Source organism: Microcaecilia unicolor, chromosome 2, assembly GCF_901765095.1.
Source record: "Microcaecilia unicolor chromosome 2, aMicUni1.1, whole genome shotgun sequence".
Taxonomy (NCBI): domain Eukaryota; kingdom Metazoa; phylum Chordata; class Amphibia; order Gymnophiona; family Siphonopidae; genus Microcaecilia; species Microcaecilia unicolor.
In genome coordinates, this window is record NC_044032.1 from 535251130 (window position 1) to 535275196 (window position 24067).

Here is a 24067-nt window from a genome sequence, read left to right on the forward strand (position 1 = left end):
AATTGTTGTCATCCCTCCTTACATTTCTAGCCATTTGTTCTTCCGCTATCTCTGTTTCCATCTAAGGAAGTACTACTCGAGGCTCTCCCCCCGAAATTCAAAAGCATTTAACTGGCCAGGATCAGTACCTGGCCGGTTAAGTACTCCAGAACCACTATCAGCAAATTCTCAGCAGAACATGGTTGCCATGACCCACTAAACATTCATGGCTAATGGCTAGCCGATTATATCGCGCAATATAACTGGCTATCCACTGATTTTCAGCGCATCACTGGCTAAGTTTGGTGGCCATATTTGGCTGCATTAATACCAGGCCTATCTTTGGCCGGTTTAAACTTAACCGGCCAGCTCTGAATATTGGTTTGGCCAGTTAAGTTGGAGCCAGCCAAAAATAAACTTGGTATTCAATGCCAGTCACCGGAATATCCGGGCTCAGCGCTGACTGTAGAAGTTAGCTGGGCTAACTCCCATGGTCTGAATATTGGGTGCACTGCATTTAGTCATAGGTTTTGTTTGTTAAACAAACTAGCTTGTTCTGAGCAAAAGGCCATTTCATGGGCCTGTGGTTCCCAAACTTCTTTTTCTATCATGGACTCTTTTTTTGGCTAAATTTCCCAGAACAAGGGGGCTGACTGGCTAGCTGGGGGTGGCTGAATGGTTTGCAGGGTTAGAGGAGATGCTGAGGGGCTGACTGGCTTTCGGGGTGATCAGGGATAGCTGGAGGTGGCTGACTCGTTTCTCAAATGAGGGATAGCTGTGGGGGGGCAGCTAACTGGCTTGCTGGGTGGTGAGGACTAGCTGGAATAGAGGCTCTTCTCTGATATTAAAGGAGGAGGGAGACTAGGTGACAAGAGAGTGAGGCAGAGAGAGTGAGATTGGGTGGCAACAGGGTGGAGAGGACCAGAGAGTCAATTGCTAGTTGTGGCCAACATGTTTGCTTGTTTTTCCAAAAAATCAAAATATCATCGTCTGCATCACTGAAATATAAAAACCAGGCATGTTTGACAGGCTTCAAAGTAGAAAATAACACAGATACAAAGTTTGTCCCTGCCCCGTCCCCGTGGGATCGGTCCCCATCCCGTCCCCATGGGCTCTGTCCCTGTCCACATCCCTGCGGTTAATGCGGGTCCCCGTCCCCATGTCATTCTCTATGTTGTACTAATTGGGCCTGCTATTCAACTGGCCGCGATTGGCATTTTCCTGACTGCTGCCAGCAATATCCCCAGAAACTCGGTGCCATGCCATCTGGACCCTGGTATTGAATTTCCAGATAAATAGGAGCAGTGAAAACATAGCGATATTCAACACTTAGGGACCCTTTTGCAAAGTGGGCTTACTGCACGCTAATCGGAACTACTGCTGGCCCAGTGGTGCCACCGGCGGTAGTTCCGACTCGAGTGTGTGCCATTAACGACACGGCAAAAAAAGGTTTTTCTAGCATGGCGGTAATCAGACATCACCGCATGCTGCCCGGTTACCACAGGAGCCCTTACTGCCTCTTTGATTCCATCTCACTTTTTTGTTCACTAACCAGGCGCCTCTTTTGGCCATTTAAATCATTTTAAATATTGGCTCCTTTCCTAATGTCTTCTAAAATCTAGGACTGCAGTGCCCAAAGCCTCACAAATATGATTAATCTTTTGTTCAGAGAGGTCTATAAATTCAGTTACTGAAAAGGCATTCTTAACAGAGTTGCTAGCAGAACTTTGCAATCATTCAGCATGGTTTTGAAGGCCATGTACAGTCTGAAAGAGATCAAGGTTTGTTTCATGATGGATGAGCTAAAAAGAAAAGTAATTTTAATTTGGTTCCCTGGTCTTATCATTGTAATCTTTTTTTTTAGTTGCCTGCTACAGTTCTCTTTTGTTGACGTTTTCCAGATTTACACCATATTCATTCCAGTTTATAAGCGTGGCATTTCGGAATTTATAATTCTCCTGAATATCAAGGAGCAGAGGTATTCTTATGATTAACCATCATTTTATCCATAGTAATCTTATTTACTGTTTGTGACATAACTTTGATCTACTTATTTGATTTCAAAAGCATGTAGCCTTAATTATGAGGAAAAATCCTCCTCTTATAGCTTCTATTAATTTATTATTTAATCCAAATGCCTGCAAGCCCAAAGGCTACTGAAGTAGTGTACATTCAGGTACAGTAGGTATTTTTCTGTCCCTGGAGGGCTCACAATGTAAGGGGCCCCTTTTACCAAGCTGCATAAGTACTAATGCTTGCTTACTGCAGGTTAAAATGCCTGGGGTGCGCTCAGACGTCCCATGGTAGTTTTTGCATGTGCACAAGCTATAGTTTATTGGGATTTCTTATACCGCTTAAGACTAACTTGCAGATCACATGAGCGGACTGACCATTCGGGCTGCCGGGCAGTGCCCGAGGGCCCAGTTGCTCTAGGGAGCCCAGAGGCTCTGCCCAGTTGCCCACCGCCGAACACTACAGCCCCCACAGGGCCCTGGTGGTCTAGTGGCCGCTGCTGCTATTCTCCCTGGTTGCACTGCTGTGTTTACAAAATGGTTGCTGAGACTCCCACGGTAGTCTCGCGAGAGGTGAGACTACCGTGGGAAGTCTCAGCAGCCATTTTGTAAACATGGCACTGTTTAGAGTAGAAGTAGTGGATGGGCAGGAAAGAGGGGATTTATTTCCTGCCCCCGAAGAAGCCACAGCCACTAGACCACCTGACCACCACTAGACCACCAGGGCCCTTCAAGGTGGGGGGAGGATAGCGGCAAAACGGTGGGAGGGAGGCAGCATGGCGGGGGTTGGGGCACTCGTGGCAGTGGCAGCAGCATGGCGGGCAGGGGGGGCAACATGATGCGGGGTACCCCAGAGTATTCTCAGTGCAGTGTACAGAATCAAAAAGCACAGAAAAGGAAAAGAACGACAATATATTGACAGGAAAGAAATTCTCACACATACATTATGCTAAAGAGTAAAGATAAGCTAGAGTAGAAAAAGGGAAGTAGTACAAAGCCTGAGGGGGAGGGGAGAAAGGACTGGAGAAAATAGATAATAGTATACAGGACAGCGGTGGTCAGCTACCCACATGCTAAAAAATAAAATGTATTTTTAGCACTGGGGGCATGTTTGGGGGCAGCGAGTGGGTGTGGCTATGCTAATCGGTTACCTCGTGGGCATTGCCGCGCTCTGATTAGCACAGGATTAGCATATGAGCCCTTACTGCCTACAAAATAGGGGCCAGTAAGTGCTGACACGGTAATGGCCACGTGCTAATGGGAAAATTAGTGCGTGGCCATTATTGTAGAAATAGCAAAATCGGCCATTTACTAAAAGTGACCATAGCACTGGGAAAGACCAGGACTACGGATAAGGCTGGCCTCTTTTTAGCGCTGCTTTGTAAACGGGCCCCTACGTTTGTACCTGATGTAATGGAAGTTTTAAGTGACTTGCCCAAGATCACAAGGAGCTGTAGTGGGATTTGGACTGGGTTCCCCTGGTATTCAGCCCAGAGGCGTAGCCACAGGGGTCTAGGCCCCACTAAATTAGCTCTAGGGCCCCTGGTTTGGCTGGCGGGAGTCCCCAACCCCCGCCAGCTGAAGTGTTAGTTGTGGACCTCCCCCCCCAGCCAAGGTATTTTTGCGGTGGCGGGGGTCAGAAGTGGTGGGGAGGGTCGGAAACAGCATCGGGAGAGGGGGGCTAAAATGTGCCCCCCACCTTGGGCTCTGCCCCCCCCCCCCCCCCGTCAAGGTCTGGCTACGCCCCTGATTCAGCCCAGTGCTCTAACCATTAGGCTACTCCTCCACCCCACTTTACTAAGCAGCTGGGGGAACATTCAAGCCCTATTAAAAAAAACAGAGTACTATGCCCAAACTATAAACAGCACTTCTGTGTTTTCAGTTCAGATATCAGGGCTGGCTTAACCATTAGACCAGGTGAGGCAGTGGCTCAGGCTGCCAGCCATAAAGGGGCACCAAAATCTTCAGCCACTGATGTCACTGCAAGTGACTCACCTAAGACAATTGTTAAGCATTTCTGTCCCTCTCCTCCCAAATGGTTCAGCATCTACAACCTCTTCCTCCCCCCCCCCCCCCCAGCAGTTCTGCAAACTTGCCAGCAGCAGCAACATGAAGAGGCAACATTCAGCCAACCCCTGGGTGTTCCCTCAGCCAGCGTCCACAGGAAATTGCATCAAAGGAGGTGGGATTGACAGAAAAAGGTGTGAGCGAAATCTGAATAAATAAATAATGGGTGAGGGCTCCCAGTTATGCATGTAACTTAACAGAATGTAGAATGTTGTAAGTTAACATATGTCCCTGCCATATTGATGTGCGTGCAATTATACCAGCCATAGACCTGATGTAACTATGGATGCGTTAATGTTAGGCATGCCAATGCTGTGTTATACTAGCATTCTATAATGGAACACGGGCATCCAGGCACCACTATAGGCTAGCCTCCCACTCGGTGGCATATTTATTCAAGGTGCGTGTGTTGCATATGCACACCCTGTCAGACCTGCCCCTCCCCCTCCCCTCATGCCTTAAAATCATCTCTGCTTCAGTCTTTGCTTGGGCAGCAGCAGTGGCACTCATAGGCTGCACCGGGACTTTCTGTCCTTCTGATCCAACTTGCTGTTTGTGAAGGACAGGACAGTTCAAAGAGAAAGTCCCAGTGCAGGCCACAGGCAGCCTTTGAGTGCCATCGCCGCTGCTGCTGCTGCCTGGGCGAAGACTGAAGTGGAGGTGATTTTAAGGTACTGGACGGTGGGGGGTACAAGAGATGCACCCTCTGTTAAAAATTCCTGGCTATGCCACTGTTTCCATTACATATCCTCGGGGCACCTGCATTGAGACACCCAGTGGTAGAGTTGACCCCAAAGTACCGCATTTAATTTAAAAGTGATAAGAGCATGCTGAAGTCACTAACAATTCTGCTGCTGACAGAATGAATGAAAATTTAGTTCACACCTGAAGAACAAATAAGGCTAAAATGGAGAGCATTTCTAAAGCTAAGGAAAGGATGCCAATATAAATTTACATTATTGCAAAACCTACAGCCTGATCTAAGCGTTTGGGTCACAGAGTGGTGACAGAATGACTACATCATCACATGTACAGCTAGTCGATTGCATGCACTGCAGATGGCAAAAGAAAAAAGTTACAAGGAGAAGTATTAACTCAAGGCATCTGTGGCTTGGTGTACTCGTTTTATGAACCAAAATAAACTAGGCCTGCACTGGAGAATAGAGATTTCCCAAAAGGTTCCAACTGATCTGGAGGAAAAGATAACTTATTATTAATCAGCACAGTTGCAGGCAAGGAAAAAAGGGTTTTATTTATTTATTTATGCATTCTTGTATCCCACTATTATCCAAAAATAAGTTTTGCTTCAAAGTGACTTACAATTTACATTTTAGTTGAGAGTTACATTAATGTTTGACCGTTATAACATGGAGCGGACATTACAGACACATTTCACTGCAGCCTATAATCATTTTTTAATGGAAGATATCACCAAATATATTTAATTTCTTGTAGTGATAATTTTCTGGCCATATCTTAAAGGATAGATGAACTAGGAAAGAACCAACAAGTAGTTCTGTAATGTGTTGAACACCAAACCAGATGTGGAATAGGATGTTCCAAAGTCACAGTACTAACAATATAAAGGACACAGCAAGCAGGGCCGGCTTAACCTATGGACCAGGTGAGGCTCTGGCCCAGGACACCGGAGATAAGGGTCCCAAACAGCTGAGCCTGTGATGTCTCTGGCCCTATAGGTTGAGCTGGCCCAGAGCTTACCTGATGGTGTTGCGTGTGTAGGGAAAAAAGAAGAGCTTGAAACCCTTTCCTCTTTCTTTCTCAGGTCATCTTCCCTGTCTACCTTTTAAAGGCAGATTTTCCCTCCAGAACCCAGACATCATTTCACCTAACGCTACCTGCATCAGCGGCAGAGGGTAAGACACGGGCTGATACGGGTTGTATTGAGTGAAACACTGTTGGTATTCAGGAGAGGGAAATTGGCTTAAAAGGTAGGCCGGGGTGGATGATGACCTGGGGGGGGGGGGGTTGCTAATGGGGGGCACAACAATAGAAGGGCTCCAAACCAAAAGCTGGCCTAGGGTGTCATGGTACCTTGAGCCAGCCCTGACAGCAAAATGTTGTAAATTACTTTAACAGGCATGCTTAGTGGTCTAACTTTAGTATTGCAACCGTTAGTTGTTTTCCTCAATAAACTCCTTAAAGATCATTTGAAAAAAAATATGGCAAAAATAGATGTGTTCAGGGCAAGTATGCTTGACTATGGGCAGCAATCTCCTGAAACTAGATATTAACTTGGTTGCCAAGTGGATAAAGGAAGTTTACAATGCCATTCCCTATGAAATGCATAGGAAGTCTTTGCTGAACTGTGGTAGAAGATAACACCAAGGATGATGATTAACTCTATATGGACAATATAAAAAGACTAGTATAAAAGGCCCGTTTCTGACACAAATGAAACGGGCGCAAGCAAGGTTTTCCTCGGAGTGTGTATGTTTGAGAGAGTGAGTGTGAGAGTGACTGTGTGAGAGAGAGTGAATGTGCGGGTGTGTGTGTGTGACAGAGAGTGAGTGAGTGTGGGTGCAAGTGTGTCTGTGAGAAAGAGAGAGAGTGTGTGAGAGACAGGCCCGTTTCTGAAACCAATGAAACAGGCGCTAGTAAGGTTTTTCCTTGGATTGTGTATGTTTGAGAGAGTGTGTGTGTGAGAGAGAGAGAGTGTGAATATGTGTGTCTGTGAGAGAGAGAGTGCGTGTTTGATAATGAGAGTGTGTGCCAGGGTGCCCCCTTCCCTCTCTCCCTCACAGTTCCAGTGCCCTACCAGCTCCAGGGTCCCCCTTCCCTCCCTCCCTGCGAGTTCCAAGTTCGTCCCCTCTCTCCCTCCCAGTTCCAGGGTTCCCCTCTCAGTTCGAGGGTACCTCTCCCTCCCTTGAAGCTCCAGGGTCATCCCCCCCCCCCTTTCCAGGGTACCCCCTCCTCCCTCTTCATCTGTAACAGCTGTTATTTTTTTTTTTTTTTGTAAATGGGGGGGGGGGGGTGTTTGGTGGGTTTCCGGGCTTGCGAAATGGGATGGGGTAGCGAGGGGCATTGAATGTGGTAATTGTTACTGGGTTCTTATAGAGAGAGATGTGGAAAGGCCTATAGCAAGCAACAGCTGTTCGTTTCCAAGGGGCACGACAAAGGACTGTTGTGGCAGAAGAGGTCTGACTGGAAACTGAGTCGGAGGGAGGGTCTGGCTGGAACTGAGTCGGGAGGGAGGGAGGGGGTGGCTGGAACTGAGTCGGAGGGGGTCTTGAACTCGGAGGGATGGTTTTTAAATTCTGGGTGGGAGGCACGGTGGATGGTGAGCGGCGACCTCAAGGGGGGGGGTGCAGCGGCGGTGATCAGACTCGGGACTGTAGTGGAGGGGGGAGGGTTTTGTGTGTGGTGTTTGAAAGTTTGGGAGGGGGTGAGCGGCATGGCGACCATCGGGGGGGTGGAGGGGTGAGCAGTGGCGGCGACCTGGGGGGCGTGGCCTTGGCATTGAGGGTAGCGGTGGCTGGGGCGGGGCCTCGTGCTGCTGTCGTGCGGTTGGTCAGTGCTGCGGGTGACATACCTGGAACTACGTGACGTCAATTCAGGAGAGGAGCCTTACAGAGCGCACGAATGTTTCAAGGCTTCCACTTTCTCGGCTTCAGAACGTTGGAGGTGCTTTTTATTATATAGGATGATTCTGCAGACGAATTGGATGACCAAAATAACGATGTTGAAGATGTCTATGCCACCCAGCAATACAGAAGTTAACTTTCACTTTCTATTTAGACATTCTGATGATGATGAACGTGACTAAATAAAGGACCATTTTACTAAAGTTAGCTGTGTGCTAACAGATATTAACGTGCACTAAATGCTATGGCATCCTGTTTTCACACCTGTGAGCCACGTGCACTTAGCACATGCTAATGTCCGTTAGCGCATGCTAAGCTTTATTAAAAGAGCCCTTAAATTTTACAATAGTTGTTTTCAGTGTATGTAGAATTTCTTTTTAATGTAGGAATATTTGCTGACTTCTCATAATTTCAGCATGTATTTCTGATGAATCCTTAATTTACAGATGCCTTGAATGATGGAAATAGTGATGTTGAGGATGTCTATGCTGATGGCATTACCAAAGCAGAATTTGATCGTCTGTTTTGATATTCTGCCATTGAGGAGACAGATTTTGATGAATTTGATCAAATAAATTGCTTAAATTGTACAGGTATTATTCTTTTTTTTTTTTTTTTGTAATGTATATAATGTTCTCTGACTTCTCGTAATTTTAGCACATATTTCTGATGAATCTTCATTTTCTAACCTTGACTTATGCACGGGTCAATGAGGTTTATGCTTTTTTGGCTCAAAATCAACTGTCAACTTGTATATGAGACTGACTTTTATACTGTAGATGAGAATATATGGTACTTATTATTCAGGCTCAGATTCTTCCTGTCTAATGAATGCAATTCTGAATACCTTGTCTAACTTGCCCCAACATATATTTTGCTTTCTGTCTCAACCTTAGCGTTGCATTACTATTATCTGTGTAGAAATATTGGATTTTAATTTAACATTAAAGGTCAAGAATTAAACAAGGAATTAGCATTTCCTACACTATGCAGATCCCAGCCTGAAAGCTTTAATTTACACTTCTGCATAACTCACAGCAGGTGCCTTATCACGAGTACTGATGGCTCACATTACACTGCAGAAATATGTAGGTTATTTCTTTTTCTGTTTGTAGTCTCTTCCTTCGCAGGCGAGTGACAAAGTAAGAGTTTTGGCCACAAACCACTATCTCGCCTGGGTTTTAAACTTGTATCCCAATGTATTGGGCATTTGCAGACCATGCAGCTACATCTGTATTGCAGCTACCAAAATGAATCATGACATGGTTGTCAAAAAAACCTGTGATTAACCTAAAATTTTCCTCCTAGAACTGAGTTGTTTGGCATATCAGATTATGATCCAAGTTGCTAAATCAGCAGTAGCACTAGAATTTGTGATGGCCATTTTTAATCTGCAGCCACTAGAGGCAGAAGCGAGTGGGGTTTCCTCCTGCCTTGTTGACTGCTAGACCACTAGGCCTGGCAAGGTAGGCCAGGGATGACCTGTTGGGATTTGGAGGGATGTACAGGGGGCCTTTTCCAGGGTGAGGGAGAGGAGTCCACTCATAGTTGTGGGGGGGGGGGGGGATGTCAGGTATGTAGGAGTCATGAGGGGGATAAGAATCAGTTGAAGGGGGAGCAAAGACTCCCCTTATGCGGGTCTTGGCTGAATATTGGCTGGGACTCACATAAGCTCAGGGGGCAAACTCGTGGCTGGTAATACCCCGATTTTCAGTGTTGGTGCCTGGACATGGCCTTGCATTGAATATTCAAGTCTAATTCAGGGATGGTCAACACATAAAAAACAATGCTGACTGCTGCTAGCTTAATCGTGAAGGGTTTCTTTAAAAATTGATACAGAAGCAGTTTTGATTTTTATTAGAAAAGGGAGAAGAGAACAAAGAATCATCAGGGCAAAATTTAAAAAAAAATGGAGAACTGGATTCTTCATCTGTCAACATGATTTAGCTATTAAGATGCTTTAGTAAAACTACTATGGAATAAGTTACAAGATAGGTTTCTGCATTCATTTGAAATGAGATAGGAAATGTCAAGATTTCCATAAAAATAAGAACCTCTCTCTTATAATCTGCAAGGTACTATTGCAACACTATATTTCTGTGGAGTGCAAGAATGTAAGAATGGGGAAAAAAGCCTCTGCACCCACACCTCCACCCAATAGACATTTACAGGGTAAAGGGGACTTAAACTGGGTCAAAATCTCTTCATCGGCATAAAAAAACCCTTTCGTACTAGATTCTGCTAAAACTCCACAGAAAGTTACATTTTAATAGATCCACCCAAAATCGTGGCAAAAGAAAAAAAAAACACTTAGTTTTTGATTCAGTTGAAGATTGACTTTACATGCACATTTGAATCTTCACAATCTAGTACGAAAGGGTTTTTTATGCCGATGAAGAGATTTTGACCCAGTTTGTCGACTGCCATCTGGGGGGGAGGGGGGTCACTGCTGCACCCCCCCCCCCCCCCCCGGCACATCACCCCTCAGTGAATCCCCCCCCACCCACACTGTGAATCACAACACCCCTCCAGTGCATCACCTCCAACCCCCCAAGCGTATCTCTCTTACCTCCTGGGGGTGCAGGGAGCACGCACGCGGCTGTTGGCTCCTCCAGTTCCCTGCCTCAGAACAAGAAGTAATGTCAGAGGGAGTAGGGTACCAGTGGAGCTGATAGCCATGTGGCTGCTCCCTGCATCCCCTTGCAGCGTACACCCAGGGCCGACTGCACGCCCCGCTCTTGGTACGCCACTGGCAGTGCATCACCTGTTAGGCAGAGGGGAAAGATTAAGAGGCGGGGTAGAAAATAGTGATGAGGGAGGAAGAGAGATCTAATGCCCCAAAGATAACAAGCCCCGCGCTGTTCCAGACAGTTTGGAACAGTGCGGGGCTTCTTATCTTTGGGACACGGTGGGTGCCCAGGCTGACAGTGACAGCCTGGGCTGCCTGACTCTTGTCGGGGTGGGGGCGGGAACAGAGCCTTAACCCTAACGCCAGCTCTGAGTTGGCATAAGGTTAAGGTGCTATTCCACTCATACGATCAGAGCTCTGTTCTCTGATCATAGTGGCAGAATACGGAGTATTGAGGGACGTGGGCACCGTTTGCCCACTGATCATGGGTGTGAAGGTAAATGTGGGTGCTAGTCCATCTCTAGTGGCCTCTAGCGCCCGTATTTACCTCTGATCATTGGGCTGTAAGTAAGGAGCGATCCGGTGAGCAGCGTGTGAGAGTGGATGGGAGCAAACTATATATGTCTGAAAGCTCAGGCAGAATCGAAGTGTAAATGTGAGAGGAAAAAGCTAAAAGAGGAGGAGGGACGGGGGGAGGAAAGATTAGTGCAAAAAGATGAACAGAACAAAGTGAAAAATTAAACAGAACTGTATTGTGACAGAAAAGAAGTGGGACCTGGGACTGGGAGCAGGAAATAAATATCTAAGAAAGGCAACGAGAAGAAGAAAACAAGGATCGGAGCGGAAAGGAAATGTAGCACAACAGAAAATAAATATATAACAAAAAAGTATAAATAAAGAAAATATATTAAAGAAACAAGAATGAAGACAAGGAAAATAAAAGAAGGTTTGAAAATGGTTTTTTGAAATATATACAGGATAAATTGGGTGACCTGGTGGCCTTAAGGTTGTTCAGGTCCTGTTGTTCAGGCCCTTGGTGCCTCTTAGAAACTTTAATTTGGTGACCTTTGAGCAAGTCGGGCATGTTTATTTCCCAATTTCACTTTGCCCTATATGCACTGTGAGTTGTATCATGCATTAATATTCTTTGGGAGAATTAGCTAACTAGTCGAGTGTTAAAATTGCAAATATGGCATGACTTAGGGTGCATCTTTACAAATTTCTCATTCTGTTGCAAAATTTTGGTATTTCCCCAAGGTGTGAGGCTTTCAAAATTCAAATTTTTTTTATTAATTTTTTTAAAGTAACAAAACATGTATGCAAAATTATGTTTCATCAGAGAAATACGTTACATGCTCAAATGAATAGAACTGTAAAATAACTATGGGAAAAAAACAACAAAAAAATACAGATATAGTAAACTGGCAGTTTTCTGTGAATATCAAAGGGTATGAGTAGATAAGACACAGGTTGTCTTGAGCCTTTATGTATCCATACATCGAACGTCAATGTGATGACACATCTTGTTTTAAAAATGTATCCAAAGGTTTCCATGTCCGAAGAATGGCCTGTAGGTTGTTTTTGGTTTTTTCAGCAGATTTTAATTCAGATTTAGATATCATACGTACTGTGCTCCTCCAGAATGCCTGGTTTGCCATCCTGTAAGGCAGTGGTTCTCAAACCTAGTCCTGGAAGCACCCCAGCCAGTCAGGTTTTCAGGATATCCACAATGAATATTCATGAGAGAGATTTGCATGCACTACTTCCACTGCATGCAGATCTCTCTCAAGAATATTCATTGTGGAAATCCTGAAAACCTGACTGGCTGGGGTGCCTCCAGAGGACCTGCTTTGGAAACCATTGCCCTAAGGCCACTACTTGTACCTAGCTTAGGACTCCTTTTGCAAATCCCAATAAATACGTAAATAAAGTGGCTAGGAGGGGCATAATCGAACACGAATGCCCATCTCCATGGGCGTCTATGTTCGAGAAAACCGTAATTTCGAAACAAATGGGCGCCTATCTTTTTTTTTTTTTTGATAATACGGTTTCTGCTCGGCAAATGCATCGGATTTGTGCAGATTTAGCTGGGCGGTTTAGTTTTTCAGCGATAATGGAAACCGAAGGCGGCCAGCTCAAAAACGAACAAATCCAAGGCATTGGGTCATGGGAGGGGCCCGGATTCGTAGTGCACTGGTCCCCTCACATGCCAGGACACCAACCGGGCACCCTAGGGGGCACTTGTAACAATTTAAAAAAAAAAGTTAAATACCTCCCAAGTCCATAGCTCCCATCCCTTGGGTGCTGAGCCCCTCAAATCCCCCCCAAAACCCACTGCCCACAACTCTACACCATTACCATAGCCCTTATGGCTGAAGGGGGGCACCTAAATGTGGGTACAGTGGGTTTTGGGGGCGGGTTGGAGGGCTCCCATTTACCAGCACAAGTGTAACAGGTAGGGAGGGATGGGCCTGGGTCCACCTGCCTGAAGTCCACTGCACCCACTAACAACTGCTCCAGGGACCTGCATACTGCTGTGATGGAGCTGGGTATGACATTTGAGGCTGGCATACAGACTGGCAAAAAACGTTTTTAAAGTTTTTTTTTGTTTTTTTTTTTTTTGGTGGGAAGGGGGTTAGTGACCACTGGAGGAGTCAGGGGTGGTCATCCCCGATTCCCTCCGGTGGTCATCTGGTCGTTTAGGGCACTTTTTGGGACTTGTTCGTGAAAAAAAAGGTCCCAAAAAATGACCTAAATTCGCGTTAAAAACGCCTTTCTTTTTTCGATTATCGGCCGAAGGCGCCCATCTCTCAGCCAATAAACACGCCCCAGTTCCGCCTTCACCACGCCTCTGACACGTGCCCGTCAACTTTGGCCGTTTCCGCGACATATTGCAGTTGAAGACGCCCAAAATCGGCTTTCAATTATACCGATTTGGGCGTCTTTGCGAGATGGGCGCCCATCTCCCGATTTGGGTCGAAATATGGGTGCCCAACACTTTCGAAAATAAGGCTGTAGATCATTCTGATCCAGTATTGGACATATATGTTTCTTTTGTCTACCCCCTTTTAGGCACTGAAATATTATGTTCAGTATTAATTATATGCCTGGTGTATGTAAATGTCTAAAATCATGAAGTAAGGCTTAGGGGCCCTGTTACTAAGCCGCATAAGTGTTTACGCACACCCAACATGCACCAAAATGACGTTTACCGCACGGCTACCCTGTGTCTCTTGTGGTAATTTCATTTTTGCTGCGCGTCTGATACACGCGGCCGAAAAATAATTTTTATTTTCGGCTGTGTGTATCAGACGCACGACAAGTGACGCATAGATTATTACTGCCCAGTTACCGCGTGAGACTTTACCACTAGGTCAGTGTCTGGCAGTAGGGTCTCAGACCCAAAATGGATGCGCGGTAATTTTCATTTTGCCACTTGTCCATTTTTGGCAAAAATGTTTTAAAAGTCCTTTTTTTACAGGCGTGCTGAAAAATGGATTGGCACACGCCCAAAATCCACGCCTACACTACTGCATGCCATTTTCAGCACACCTTAGTAAAAGGACACCTTAAAGAGGTAACCATAAAAGAGGAGAAAGTGTTTATACTTCCCCTCCAGATCATACACATTTGTGCCCTTACACCTCCTAGGGCTTATGATATTGATTTTCAACCACTTCAATTGCTTTTTTTCTGTAATGCCTCTACTCTCACCTATGTCCCTGTAAAGATGGGACCTACACTTCAGATTGAGAGAAGTTCTCACTAATGATTTTTACAAAGGTTTCCCATCTGCTTCTCTTCATAAAACGTACCATAATGTACCATACCTCACATATACTAATGGTGCTCGACTGTCTGCCTTCTTAGCACAATGCAAGTATGAATGAACCATTATGATTGTACATCCTGAATCAGTCTCCAGTTAAACAGCTCTATCAGGTACCAATGAATAGTATATTGTGAACATACTCTTATATAAAATACATAAATGAAGTAATAATACCAATTACCAAAGAAAAACACATTGTGAATCATATGTACATTGTGAATATATTCTTAGTTTATTCAGTACCAAAAGGAAACAAAAAATCCTCAGTTTCTTTCCTAGCATGATTGTATTGCTTATATTAAGTTAAGGATAGGTTTCCTAAAGTGTGTTACTATATCAGTGCACACTAATACAGTTATTTCACATTGGACATGTTTCCTAAAAAGCGTTAGGTAAATATAATGACAAAAGAGTTGCCCTATTAGGCTAGATCAAGGGTCCATCTAACCCAGTGTCATGTTTCCAACAGCAGCCAGTCCAGATTACTAGTACTTGGCATAGTCTCAAAAAGTGTACGTAAGTGTTGTCATACTGGGACAGACCGAAGGTCCATCAAACCCAGTATCCTGTTTCCAACAGTGGCCAATCCAGGTCACAAGTACCTGGCAAGATCCAAAACAGTACATTTTATGCTGCTTATCTCAGAAATAAGTAGTGGATTTTCCCAAGTCCATTTTAATAATGGAAGCTGGCCAAATGTTTTTTTAAACACCACTAAGCTAACTGCTTTTACCACATTCTCTGGCGACGAATTCCAGAGTTTAATTACATGTTGAGTGAAGAAATATTTTCTCCATTAAATTTACTACTTTGTAGCTTCATTGTGTGCCCCCTAACTAGTCCTAGAATTTTTGGAAAGAGTAAACAAGCGATTCACGTCTACCCATTCCACTCCACTCAGTATTTTATATACCTCTATCATATTTCCCCTCAGCCATCTTTTCTCCAAGCTAAAGAGCCCAAGCCATTTCAGCCTTTCCTCATAGGGAAGTCGCCCCATGCTACTTAAGACCAAGGATAAGCAGTGGCTTTCCCCATGTTTACCATAATCAGTTCCCTCCAGGAATTTGTACCTTTTTTTGTAAATTCAGCTACATTGACTGCTTTTACCACTTGATCCAGCAAAGAGTTCCACAGCTTAACTATACGCTAAGTGAAAAAAATATTTTCTCCTATTTGTTTTTAAATGTAACATAGTAAGTGATGGCAGATAAAGACCTGAATGGTCTATCCAGTCTGCCCAATAGTCACATTCATTATCAATTCAAGATTTAAATCAGTGTACATGATATTATATACTTGATCATGGCCTTTATTTGGTGTTTCTGGGACAAAGATCATAGAAGTCTGCCTAACTCTGTCTGTATGTTCCAACTACTGGAGTTGCCGGCAAAGCCCACTCCTGCCTATGAAATCCATCTTGACATTTGCGGGATAAAGACCATAAAAGTCTGCCTGGCACTTTCCTCAAGTTCCAAATTACTGGAGTTTCCGTCAAAGCTCTCTCCAGCCCATCCTAAACCGGATGACATTATGTAAGTTCATGGAGTGTCCCTTAGTCTCTATACTTTTTTCCACTCCGTTTAGGATTTTATAGACCTTTATTGTATCTGCCTCAGTCGTCTCTTTTTCAAACTGAAGAGCCCTAATCTCCTTAGCATGTCTTCATATGACAGATCTTCCATCCCCTTAATCATTTTGGTCTGCCGTTCTCTGTACCTTTTCCAGTTTCACTATATCTTTTTTGAGATGATGTGTCCAAAATTGCATATAGTACTCAGTATGCAGTTTCACCATGGAGTGATACAGAGGTATTATGATATTCTTTAATTGCACATATTGCGCCTATATTTCCGCACAGAAATCTAAGCGAATTCCATAACAAAGCGCATAACCAATCTACACTGTTAATTGGATGGTAATGAGCAATTCTCAGCACTAATCAACATTAATTAGAACTTACACGCAGAACTTGCTAAGCACATTCTATAACGTGGTGTGCATAAATTCTAATGCACGCCAAAAAGGGGGCGTGACCATGGGTATGGACTGGAAAGGTTGTAAGCATTCCCACAATTTATATGCATGTTTATACAGTATACTTGCTCTGCACCTAACTTAGGTGCTAGTAATTACACCTGATTTTACTTGGCATAAATCCTCATGACTAAATATAGTCACGCAGATGGGTGTGAGTGTATTCTGTAAACCGCGTGAAAATTTTATAGAATACGCTTAGGCAGAAATGTTTTCCATGTAGATTTTCCAGGTATCATATGTAGAATCCAGTCCCTTAAGTACATAAGTACATGCCATACTGGAAAAAGACCAAAGGCCCATCGAGCCCAGCATCCTGTCCCCGACAGCGGCCAATCCAGGTCAAGGGCACCTGACAAGCTTCCCAAATGTACAAACATTCTATACATGTTATTCCCGAAATCGTCAGGACTCACAGAAACAGAATCCAGATCAGCAACGCGCCGGTCTCGGAGACCGGCGCTGAAGGGGACTTCGACTGGTGGAGGTTGGGGACACCCGCCATCAAAAGTACCTGACAGCGGCGGCGGGAGAGGGAGGTCAAATGTGGCGGGGGAGGGTCGGCGGGGTTGAAAGCAAGAGGCCAGGGCTAAATCTGCGGGGGCCCATGCCCCTGTGGCCCCACCTAGCTGCGCCCCTGCTCTATACTGCCCCTGAACTGGCGATATGTTTTCAGCGTTATAGATCAACATTTGCATTGTGCTGCCATCAGAGCATTGTGAAGGAATATTAACCAACCTCATCTGCATTAAAACTGGCTTCAGCGTACAGGAAAGCCCTGCGCTAGCACTTTTTAGCACAGCTTAGTAATAGGGCCCCTTAAAGCTGTTTTTAACATTTGTTAGGCGTTAGCACGGACTAGTGCTAATGGTTAGTGCATGCTAAAATCAATGCTAAGGGGTCCTTTTACTAAGGTGCGCTGAAAAATTGCCCACGCTGGTGTAAACATGTGTATTGGTGTTACGTTCATCACCTGTAGTGTGGCCCGCACGGCTGGTTCGTATCTGAGCGCTTTCTTAGTAGCGGTGGCCGACCGTGCATATGGCGGCGTCGGTCTTGTTCGGTCCAGTCTCGATGGCCAGTCATACCGAAGCGGCTGGGGTGACCGGTCAGGTGGCTATCGGCATCAGTCAGGCTCGCTTCGCTGGCGTGGCCGGCCATTTTGGTTCGGCCCTGGAGGCCAGCCACGTGGACTGTCAGCGTCCGAGAGGTGGGACTTCCGGTGCGGATCTTTCGCCTCACCCGGTTGTGCGGGATTGGCCGTCTGTCGCTGCTGCTCCACCCCTCTCCAGCAGCCAACCAACCCAGGGTCATTCTCTCCAGGTGACTGGAGTTACTGCCGATGAGGGGACTATTGAAGATCCACAGTCTCCTTCATACTTTGCTTCAGCTTCTATCGTTTAGAGGTTTGGTGCTTGTGATCGTACATTCTGCTGTCTACTTTGCTGTCTACCCTGACTTTTGGACCGGACCCGACCATTCACGGCTGGCGGCTGTGCAACCCCACTCGTATCCAGAAGTCCTGGTGGCCACCTGCACCTAGGAGCTCAATTCCTGTCACGGTTGTGTCCAGGTTCCGGGCTGGCAGTCACCTCGGGCCCCGGGAGTTAGACCCGGGGAATGCTGCGAATTGATGGTTTACCGTTTCCCATGTTCCAGAAGATATGCTGGTCCGGTCCGGATCTTCCAGCCCTCCAGAGTGTTTTGGGAGTTTTTTGAAACTAAAAAGTGTCCGTACCTGGTGAACTACCTTGCCTTTATTAACCACCTGGAAAGGTTCCTAGTTGCCTTGCAACAGAGGTCCTCAGAGGAGTTTCCTTTGGTGGAAGTCCTTTGCAGTGCTGCTGAGTTTTTCCTGTTTTAGGTTTTGACCCTGCTTGTTTGCTGACTTTTCTACTGACTGCTGCCTGCCCAGACCCGGCTTGTCTTCTGATCTACTCTTCTGACTGCTGCCTGCCCAGACCCGGCTTGTCTCCTGGCTTGCTCTGCTACCGGCGGCCTGCCCTGCTCCAGCTGGGTTCCTGGAGCCTTTATCCTGCTGGTCCCTGCAGTTCTGCTTTCCTGCTCTGCCCGGTAAGTCCTGCCGACCGCCCGCACTCTGGGGCTCAACCCCAGAGGAACGGTGGTTAAGTGCAGGTGAAGTTTGGGCTATTTCCGGTCCAGTTGGTGCCTGCCTGCGCTGCCTCGGCGGCAGCCTTTGCCAAAGAGTTCCGACCCGGAGTGCCGGGGGGGTCTGTTCTGCCTGTCCTGTGTTCGGGTGATTCTCCTTCCGCTGCCGCTCCTCGGCAGTGGCCCAAGGGCTCACTAAACCTAGAAGTACCGCTAGAAGCGTGACAATTCCCGGGAAATGGTGGTCGCTTCCCAGGTGAAGCTAGGGGTTGTCTGGCTGCCTGACCGAGTATGGTGTTCCTCTCCAGTCCACCGTGCTCAGTCTAGGCACAAGAGCTCACTACCGCAGCATCGCAGGAATCATAACAATTGGACGCGCGCAGGTCCATTTTTCAGCGCACCTGCAAAAAAGGCCTTTTTGGGGTTTTTGGGCCAAAAATGGACAAGCGGCAAAATAAAAATTGGCGTGTGCCCATTTTGGGCCTACCTTACCGCCATCCATTGACTTAGCGGTAAGGGTCTCGTGCGTTAAACCGAGCGGTAATTGTCAGTGTGCGTACACTGCTTATTACTACCCGCTTAGCAGAAATCTTCCATCGTGCGTAGTGGACACACATAAAAAATGAAATTACTTTCCAGAACTTCCATTGCCTATCTTTTGAACATTTCATGTAGTGCAATATTAGGCAATTTGCAAAGTTCAAAATCTTGTTCTCCAGAAGTTCTAATTTAATTCTCAAATTCGCACTATCCTTTATCAAAGTGGCTTGCACCAAATTTTTATTTATTTATTTATTTATTGCATTTGTATCCCACATTCCCCCACCTATTTGCAGGCTCAATGTGGCTTACATAGATTTGTTAACATTGTCATTGCAGGATATCAGATACAGTTAGTAATGTGTAGCGATCAATATCTTTTTCAACTTTCTGCACTCTTGGGGCTAATTGAGTCTAAAGCAGTCTTATCCACTTTAGCTTCCACATTCCATATTTCTTGAATCAAACCATTCATTTGTGGGATCGGGACTTTTCCTAACTCCAACTAAGAGAGGCATAATCGAAAGGGACGCCCAAGTTTTGCTGAGGACGTCCTCGCAAAACGTCCCGATGGAGAGGCGGGGAAACCTGTATTATCAAAACAAGATGGATGTCCAAATCTTGACATTTAGGTCGTCCTTAGAAATGGTCATCCCTAGACTTAGTCATTTCTGATTTTTGGCGATAATGGAAACCAAGGACACCATCTCAGAAACAACCAAATGCAAGCCCTTTCGTCATGGGAGGAGCCAGCATTCATAGTGCACTGGTCCCTCTGACATGCCAGGACACCAACCGGGCACCCTAGGGGGCACTGCAGTGGACTTCAGAAGTTGCTCCCAGGTACATAGCTCCTTTACCTTGTGTGCTGAGCCCCCCCAACCCCCCCCCCCCCAAAACCCACTACCCACAAGTGTACACCACTACCATAGCCCTTACGTGTGAAGGGGGACCTAGATGTGGGTACAGTGGGTTTGTGGTGGGTTTTGGAGGGCTCACATTTACCACCATAAGTGTAACAGGTGAGGGGGGGGGGTGGGCCTGGGTCCGCCTGCCTGAAGTGCACTGCACCCACTAAAACTGCTCCAGGGACCTGCATACTGCTGTCATGGACCTGAGTATGACATTTGAGGCTGGCACAAAATACTTTTAAAGATTTTTTTTTTGAGGGTGAGAGGGGGTTAGTGACCACTGGGGGAGTAAGGGGAGGTCATCCCCGATTCTCTCCGGTGGTCATTTCGGGCACCTTTTTGTGCCTTGGTCGTAAGAACAACAGGACCAGGTAAAGTTGTCCAAGTGCTCGTCAGGGACGCCCTTTTTTTTCCATTATGGGTCGAGGATGTCCATGTGTTAGGCACGCCCAAGTTCCGCCTTCGCTACACCTCAGACACGCCCCCATGAACTTTGGCCGTCTCTGCGACAGAAAGCAGTTGGGGACGTCCAAAATTGGCTTTCGATTATACCGATTTGGACAACCCTGTGAGAAGGAAGCCCATCTTCCTATTTGTGTTGAAAGATGGGCGTCCTGCTGTTTCGAAAATAAGCCTGTAAGTCTCCCAAATAACATCAAGAGTATTAACAGTGGGGTATTGAGAAAGAAATTGTGTAATAGGGAAAACTTAATTCCAGAAGCACTAACAGCCAGTTCTCCAGTTGCTGCCATCACTCCTCCTACCAGTGCAATCAGTCTTGCTTGCACCCACCAAACCACATTGAGGCGGCTCGTGCAGTGGCCTGATATCAGGTTCTGCTCTGCTCACAACATCTCCACTGAAGGAGTCCCCACAACTCCAGTAGAAGACCCATTGCCTATGGCAATAACAAAGCTTTCAAATTGTGGCTGGTGGGGGGGGGGGGGGGCGGAGGTGTCTCAACTGTAGACTAAGAGAGGTGTCCTATACATGAGATCGAACTGTAGATCCTTCTTCTTGTTCTCTAGTGGGCTCACGCCAGATACTGAATCCTTTAAATGCAGCACAAAGGCGCATCAGTGAGGCCTGGCAAATGCAATCCTCTGATTTTGAAGGGAAAGGCATGGGTTTTGCCTCTGTGTTTGCCTATAATTATAAACTAGAGGAGAGGAAAAAGCAACGAGCACATCTCATGGTGCTGCCAAGCATCTTGACTCCGGTTCCTGTGGCCATCTCCAGTGACTTCTTCATGGCTCTTTTGTAATTTTTTTTTTTAATCTTATCTATTAGAAGACAAGAGATTGAAATTTGTTTTAAAAAATGACTGTGGTTGCTTAAAGAATGGATCTTATTTTTGTGTTTCTAACTGAACAGCAACTGATGGAAATTAGGCTATTGGTCATCATTTCACAGGTGTTTCTTCCTAAAGAAATTGTGCACTTGACATGTGATTATACTTCCTTCTCTCGATCATATCTGCACCTTTAAATGCTTATTTCAATCAAACATTAATGACTGTAGGTGCTACATCACAATGTTTAATAAAAAGAAAGTTTAGAAAACATTAATGATTGTAGTTGCCTTGATAAAATGATACTGAAGACAATGCAACCAAAATCTGTGTATGCAAAGAGAACAACTTAGACTTTATGAATGAAATACAGTACTTTTGTTTCTTATTCTAGGTCTAAGACATCGAAAGATCTAAGCACTTGGAACTACCCAATGGCGTGTCCCCTGACAGGTAGCTACACAAAATTATTTTGTCTTCTGGTAATCTCTTGTAACCATGCAATGGTTCAAATCACAGGCAAATACCTTGACAGCACAGATCATTTGCTGCATCTTTTAATAATGGTTTGGCTGAATAAAGAAAGCATTTTTCAGAGATAATTATCACATGGTCTGAATTGTTTCCATGAATACAGTAATACATAAGGTTTTAAAACTGATTGCTTGTGAAATATATCACAACCTTTTAAGCAAAGAGCTATGTGGTGACACATCAGAGGAATGATTGATTGACCTTGCAGCATTTCATCATTCTGCTGTCAAAATATTTTTAGTGCACAGCCCTTATCAGTAAAATAAAATGTATACCTTCACTGTGAAACTGAAAAAAGATGAGTCTATTTTCAATCCACTTCGAATTATCTGCTTCTGAGTGGTTATTTGGTGGGGAAGTCCAGATGAAAATCAAGCTGTGTAGGTCAACACCAATTATATTCTTTCAGGCCAAAACAAATAGGAAGAAAAACTCTTTAAAAGATAAATGAAGCAAATTCTTGAATTAGCATCTGTCAAATAAAGTGTTACTAAATTTGAGTAACTATTACCACTGTAATCATTAATTACAAGAAAGAACTGATTCAATGTAGTTTTATAAGCATTTGCTGAAATATGTAATACTATCTTAGTCATCATTTAACAACTCTCGGAATAAAGTAAACTTCCAACTGATCTCCTTCCTTCCAATCTAAATATATGACCTCTATTCTAGTCGGCATTCTACTAATATTTTTTAGAAAGCTTCTGATGCAACTGTGCAGACATAACACTGGAAAAATTCTTAGCATCTCTGTTTGTATTCCTAGACTTGGGTTCTATTTATTCTGGAAGAGCCTTTCAAACTGAGCTACAATTAAAGATCCAGGAGAGCATGACGAGTGATAGAACTGACTCATCTTACTTCTAGAGACCTGCAACTTCCTGGTAATCCTTTCCATTACACTTTGGTGGCAATTTGATAAATTGATATCTCATTTTTGGCACAACAAAGGGGCGCATGTAGTGCCAATTCTATAACAGCGTAAGGGCGTGCCTAAACCATTATAAAATATAGTACAGTCTCGATTATCCAACATAAACGGGACTGGCCTGTTGTCTGATAAACGAAAAGTCAGGCAACATGGAACACATTGAATATGCATTAAAAATGTGTTATTTCAAGTGCTGCAGTGAAAGCAGGATCTCAGTAGCCAGCAAAGCCAATCATTTCTAAGTGTTGCAGTGAAAACAGGGTCTCGGTCGCAAATCCAAACAGAGGTAAGTCTGCCCTTCCAGTGAATTGGATGTCAGGAAAGTGTAAAAAAAAAAAAAAAGCTTCTATGACATCACTGGGGGGGGGGGGGGGGGCGTCTGTTGGCTGTGCCAGATGGTCGGATAATCAAGACTAATACTGTATTAGTACGGAGCCACACTGGTACACCAAATGTTAGGCGTGCCTACTTAGGTCAATGACTGGCGTAAGTGAGCATGCCTAAGTGTGCCACGCAATGCATGCGACTCATAGTATTTCATAAGTTGCATGCGTCACTTGGTGATACACCCATGATATGCACATGCTCCACCCACATGTATGCCTCCCCTACAATTGTATGCTAAGCAATTTAGGTGCACTGTTTATAGAAAAGCACCTAGTATTTGCGTGCATAACTGCCGGTTATCGTTGCAAATCATCCCCCGGATTCTGTATATGATGTCTAAAAAGCCGCGTGGAAACCAAAGCATAATCTATAACTATGTACATAACTTGATTGGTTAACTAGCTAATTATTGCTGTTAATTTGATGGTAACAAGCAATTATCAGCACTAATTGGCATAAATTGAGATTTACGCTCACATCTCGCTAAGTGTATTATATAATGTAGTGCACCTAAATTCTAAGTCGCATAGTTGAAAAGGGGGTATGGCCAGGGGCAGTGCATGGGCATTTCTAAAATCTACATGCTTTATTGTAGAATACATCGATCTGCGCCTAATTTAGGCATCGGAATTTACACCAAGTAAAACATGGCCTAAATAGAGACGACGAGCCAAACAGAGAGGGTAACCAGCATACATAAAAAGTACACAAACAAAAACAACACTGGGCCTTCAAGACTTGTGTTCTAAATAGAGATGACCAAATTTAGTCGCTTGGTGAGCCGCTCAGCATATTCTATATACTGTGCATAAATTTAAGTCTATACCGTAAAATGTAGGCATACTTTGGAGAATAAGCTTAGGTGTAATTTTTTTCCGCATGGATTTTTCAGGCACCATATACAGAATCTAGCCCCATGCACATAAGCGCTACTATTCTATAAACTAGGTGCACTATTTGCACCTAAATTTAGGCTCCAGATTATAGAATTGCCTTTTTATTGTACTATTCAAATGAATAGTAAAGGACCTTGGCAGAAAAGTGTAACTGGCTTGATTCTCTCAAATTCATTTTGACCTTTGGAGAGCAAATTTTGGAGACTGTCATTCCGAAAGGCAGACATTTTTCTAAACCAATTTTTGCTCTAGGGTCACACTTTCTTTGGTATTACATTACGAACTTTTTGACTCTAGTTAATACTGC

At 44.8% G+C, this 24067-nt stretch overlaps 1 protein-coding gene across 8 annotated transcripts in view; it reads left to right on the forward strand.

Moving 5' to 3' along the window:
- The window catches only part of LOC115461463, a 162720-nt gene that overhangs the window by 99244 nt on the left and 39409 nt on the right, over positions 1-24067 (forward strand). For 3 of the 8 annotated variants that reach the window (XM_030191276.1, XM_030191283.1, XM_030191275.1), the window contains exons 2-4: positions 1844-1957; positions 21404-21462; positions 22313-22430. The gene's annotated coding sequence lies outside the window, so the exon portion shown is untranslated. Of the gene's footprint in view, positions 1-1843; positions 1958-5841; positions 5933-21403; positions 21463-22312; positions 22431-24067 lie in introns of all 8 variants that reach the window. The other 5 variants (XM_030191282.1, XM_030191281.1, XM_030191279.1 and 2 more) reach the window with 3 other exon arrangements.